At 45.3% G+C, this 5740-nt stretch overlaps 1 pseudogene across 1 annotated transcript; it reads left to right on the plus strand.

The window, feature by feature from the left end:
- The first annotated feature begins 735 nt into the window (after positions 1 to 735).
- On the plus strand, positions 736 to 5388 carry LOC311589601 (large ribosomal subunit protein uL6-like; annotated as a pseudogene). Its single transcript has 2 exons — positions 736 to 765; positions 4694 to 5388. The product of its transcript is annotated as a large ribosomal subunit protein uL6-like (transcript).
- Positions 5389 to 5740: the final 352 nt, after the last annotated feature.

The following is a 5740-nucleotide window of genomic DNA, read 5'->3' on the forward strand; positions in this document are numbered from 1 at the left end:
TGTATCCTCCCTATCTCTTATGGCCAGCAGGTCCCTAGAATACTCAGTAGGTCTTTGTTTCCTAGCTCCGCATTCTTTGTGACTTATCATCTGGGGCCTTGGGCTAGCATACCTGCTGACCTGCACTCTCAACTATTTGGGCTTATGAGTTAGAGAGCTAATTAAAAATTCTCTCTCTCACAGGCAAATGTACTCTACTGTTAGACTCTCGTCTGAGTCCTCCTATAGACAGTTACAAATAGACCCATATTTGTCACCCTGCACAAAACTAAAGTCCAAGTGGATCAAAGACCTCAACATAAGACCAGATACACCAGAAGAAAAAGTGGGAATCAGCCTTGAACTTATTGGCACAGAAGACAACTTCCTGAACAGAACACCAACAACTGAGGCTCTATGATCAACAATGAATAAATGGGACTTCATGAAACTTAAAAGCTTCTGTAAGACAACAGACACTGTCAGTAGAACAAAATGATGGTCTATAGATTGGGAAAACATCTTTGCTATCCTACATCTCACAAAGGACTAATATCCATAATATATAAAGAACTCAAAACATTAAACACCAACAACAAAGTAGCCCAATTTTTAAAAATGGAGTACAGAGATAAACAAAGAATTCTCAACAGAGGAATCTGGACAGGCCAAGAAGCACTTAAATTTTCAGTGCCCTTAGTCATCAAGGAAATGCAAATCAAAATGACTCTGAGATTCCATCTTACACTTGTCAGAATGGCTAAGATCAAAAGTCAACACATTCTGGTGAGCATGCAGAGCAAGGGGAACACTCCTCCCCATTGCTGGTGAGAGTGGACACTTGTAAATCCACTGTGGAAATCAATCTGGCAGTTTCTCAGAAAACTGGGAATAAATCTACCTAAAGACCCAGCTATACCACTCCTGGGCATATACCCAAAAGATGCTCCACCATACCACAAGGACACTTGCTCAACTATGTTCATTGCAGCTTTTCACAGTTGCCAGAAACTAGAAACAACCTAGATGCTGCTCAGCTGAAGAGTGGATAAAGGAAACTGCGGGACATTTGCACAATGGAATACTATTCATCTACTAAAAACAAGGAAATCATGAAACTTGCAGGCAAATAGATGGAACTAGAAATTATCATCTTGAATAAGGTGACCCTGACACAGAAAGACATGCATAGAATGTACTAACTTATAAGTGGACATTAGCGATAAAGCACAGGATAACTATGAAACAATCCATAGACCCAAAGAAGCCAAGGAGTGCCCAAGGGAAGATGCTTGAATCTCACTCAGAACAGGATATACAATAGACATCTGAAGTAGATGGAGGGGGGGAAAGGGGGTGGGAAAGGGGGTGGGGAGAGGAGCAGGGGTAAGGATCAAGTAGGTAGAGGAAGAGGGAAAAGGAGGAGGGGGAGGAGGAGAAAGAATAGAAATTTGGGGGGCATCTCTGGGAGGCTCCTGGGAGTCTATGGGGGGGGGGATGACCATAGCTGAGACCTCAAGCAAAGTGTGTTAAGGAGCATGAAGTTGGCACCACCTGTAGCCAAGTGAGACTCCCTGTAGATGGAGGGGGACACCAACCCACACATAAAACTTTCCACTCAAAATGTATCTTGTCTGCAGGAAGGGTAAGGGTAAAGACGGAACAGAGATTGAGGGAACTGCAAACCAGTGACTGGTTCAGCTTGAGACTCACCTCATGAGAGACGGCTGACCACTGTCACTATTAATGATACTCTGCCATGCTTGCAGACAGGAGTCTAGTGTCTTCTGAGAGGCTTTGTCCGGCAGCTGGTAGAGACAGATGCAGAGACCCACAGCCAAACAATGGGCTAGGCTTGGGAACTGCTGTGGAAGAGTGGGAGAAAGGATAGAGGAAGTGGGAGGGGTCAAGGACACCACCAGAAGACCCACAGAGTAAACTAATCTGGGCCTATAGGGTCCCACAGAGACTGAACCACCAACCAAAGTGCATGCATTGACTGACTCTAGGCCCCTTGCCCATATATAGCAGATGTGCAGCTTGGTCATCATGTGGGTCCCCTAACAATAGGAGTAGGGGCTGTCTCTGACTCTGTTACCTGCTACTGGGTCCCTTTCCCCTAGCTGAGCCTCCTTGTCACTCCCCAGTGGGAGAGGATGCCCTTAGTCCTGTCGTGACTGGAGGTGCCAGGGTGGATTAGTGCCCTTTGGGGCCTCCTTTTCTCTGGGAAGAGGGTGAGGTGAGGGGGAAATGGGAGGATGGGTGTGTGTCAGTGGGGCTAAGAGGAGAGGATTGAGGGGTATGGGTTTGGACTGTAAATTGATTAAATAATTTTTTAAAGGTTTAAAAAAAGAAGGGATAGACCAGAACCCTACCCCTACCTCTACCCTCACCCTGACACCTGCCACGCCACTGGTCTTGGTACCCAGCTGCCCAATTCCTCCTCCATCCACACCAGAGAGTTTGTTCACCATGCCAGAGTCCTGCTCTTTCACATTAAAATCAGATTTCAGTGGTACCAGAGCTCCCCCAGGCCTTATAAGGAAGAGGCATCACTCAAAAGACTCAGAGGTCTCTCCTTCCCAGGCTGAGCCTGCAGTCCCAAAACTGCTCCATCCTTGAATAAAGTGCACTTCTGCTTCTGGAGCAAATTTCCTGGGGGATGCCCCCCCCCAACTCCTGGTGAGGAACACATGGGCACAGGACTGGACTCTGTCACATCTTCCAGGTGCAGAGAATGATCTAGCAACAGGGTATTTCATGTGCTTCCTCTTTTCCCCTCAGCTCCACCATAGCGAGTGATTAGGTTTCCTACTCAACCAGCCTTAGAATAATTTACCTTTTGAAGGGGACTCTAAGCTAAAGTGCACAAAAGTCCAACTGTCTGACATGGAGCCTAGGGTCCTCTGGGAGGAGCTGAGGCAATATCCCAGAAGGTACTGGGCATGGTAAGGACCTCTACGAGGAGGCGGGAAGTCCTCAGAAATCACCCAAGTTGCCCATCTTAGTCCCTGCCTCCCATCAGCCTTCCCAAAAGGAGCTGTGACCAAGAGGTTGGAGTGGCACCCAACAAGCCCAAACACAGGGAAAGTCAAGGCTGAATTGCAACTTCAGACCATTTTAGGTTTTTGAGACCTTTCATCTCGGGTGGCTCTGTAGATTCTTGCAGGCTGAAAAAATGAGTTTAAAATGTTTCATTTTTTTCCCCCAGATGATGTTGATTCAGAGAGCAAGCCCAAAACATCACTGAGTGGTCTTGGAATAGTTTTAGGAAGGTAGCCCTGATGCTCACAACATCAGCCACTGCTGTGGGCAACTGTGGAAAATGTGGAGAGGAGACAGGGACAGATGTCTTTGCAGGAGTCGAGCGGGAGCATGCTTTCCTGCTCCTGTTGCTGAGTTATCACCAAACAGGAGCAAGGTGTTGATTCCTAAGAGCACAGGAGGAAGACACGGGCATGTGAAGACTTCGGGTTCTGTTCTGTTCCCTAAACAGCAAGTTGTCTTCTCCGTGTGGAATGGCAAAAAGAGGAAATAACGCTAAACACAATAGGAAACACACACACACACACACACACACACACACACACACACACCCTGCACTCCTCCAATGACCTGCTGGTGGAAAAATATTCTGGTTAAAGGTTGTGTCCCCACATTCACCACTACTACCAACACCCACCCCAGGGTCTCTTTTCTTTCATCCATGGAGAAACAGCTGTTGGTCTGGGGAGGCTAAGTCCTCCTCTTCTTCCTGGTGACCCTGGGGCTCTATCCTAATGCTGCTTTGTAGTTTCACTGCTGCTGTTCAGATAATAATAGAGGTGTGTGTCAAGTGTATAGAAGGTAAATACTGCATCTGCTGGGTGGTCTTGACTTGCCCTGGTGTTTTTTAATTAGACCTTTAGGGACTCAGTTCCCCCTCTGAGGTCACATTCACTTGGGTGGACCTTAAGACACCTACCCTAAAGTGTGGGGGCCAGTCAATAGAGGGCTACAATTACTCTCCCTTCAAAACTGTGCCCTAGTTTCACATGTCTGACACCAATTTTTTCTACTTAAAACTGTGTGAACAATTTGCAATTTACAAGTGATACTCTCTCAACACTTAAAGTCCTGTGTGGTTGCGGGGCAGTGAAAGGGTTCTCTGTAGGTGTTCATGGAGAGAGAGAGAGAGAGAGAGAGAGAGAGAGAGAGAGAGAGAGAGAGAGAGAGAGAGAGAGAGAGAGAGAATATATGAAAAATGTGTGGTTTATAAGTGACATTCTCTTAACACTTAAAGCCCTGTGTGTTTGGTGGACAGGGTAAGGGTTCTCTCCAGTTGTTCATGACGTGTGTGTGTGTGTGTGTGTGTGTGTGTGTGTGTGTTGCTGTAATAAAATGATGACATTTCTTCAGCGAAGAAATGACTAGAAACAAGCATCAAGTCACATGGTCACATGGAATAGAAGCAGATCATCCCTTCTTCCTTGAAATAAGGTCTTCGTTGTGGAGTTCTTCATTGTGGAGTTCTCTCTGTGCTGCTGGAGTCCTGCTCAGGGATGTTTGACTTTTCAATGGTTATGAGGAATAGGCTTATGTCATGTGAAATTATAGTGATGGGTATCTATAAGTCAAAGGGATACCATTTAACTAAGAACAAAAAGATTTCTGGCCGTCAAAATACAGATGAAAATGTCTTCTTTGCTTTGCCTTATTTACCACAAAAATAAAGACCACTCAGCAGACTGTCAACATCCCAGAAAATATTGACATTACTGTGACTGGGTACATAGTCATTGTGAAGGCTCCCAGAGGGACCCTCTGGAGGGACTTCAGTCATATCAATATAGAGCAGCCATCTCCTTAGGTAGGGGGAGAATGGCTGGGAGACAGAAAGGAGCTGGCTACTGTCTGTGCCATCTGTAGTCATGGTCACAGAGTCAAGAGTCACTTGGCTTCCATAATATGGTGAAATATGTGAGTGTTCACTTCCTCATCAATGTAGTTACTTAGGAGTCTGGGCCTTTGGTTCAAGTCCATAATTTCCTGGGTGAAAAATATTTCCACAGGCTCCAAATAAAGACAGGTATTGCTTTTTCTGTCTCTCAAACCCACAAGGGTGAATTAATCCTTGACGGAAATGGTATTGAACTTGTTATAAACCCAGTGGCTCTGACTCAGCAAGCCACAACAGTTAAAAGCAATGGTATTAGAAAGACATTGCATGGCATCTATGCGTCTGAGAAGGGAATAGCACAGCGGACTGATAAGACCTCAGCTACCAGCTCCAGCTGGTACCAAAAGATCCAGTTTATAAGTACAATTTGGGATGTCTCTGGGGACAATAGAAGGCTCTTATTAGTGAGAGGTGTGTTTAGTCCACCCCAGAAACCTAAACTAATGGGGGAAAAAAAGGCCTTTGTATAGTAAGGCCTTGCTTATCTCCTGTATAATCAATATAGATTAATTTCATGTTTGTTTAATAAAAGTTGCTTGTGTAAATTCGTATTTAAAACCTAAAACATTTTTTTCTTTTTTTTTGGTTTTTTGAGACAAGGTCTCTCTGTGTTAGCTTTGGCTGTCCTGGACTCACTTTGTAGACCAGGCTCGCCTCGAACTCACAGCGATCCACCTGCCTCTGCCTCCCGAGTGCTGGGATTAAAGGCATGTGTGCCACCACGCCCAGCTCCTAAAACATTTTTTTAAACCTAAGTTGTCAATGGAATGAATCTGAGCACACAAGAAAATAATTAGTACTATTATTTTTCTGGCACAACTT

Source organism: Acomys minous (assembly GCF_964271855.1).
Source record: "Acomys minous genome assembly, chromosome: 18".
Lineage (NCBI taxonomy): Eukaryota > Metazoa > Chordata > Mammalia > Rodentia > Muridae > Acomys > Acomys minous.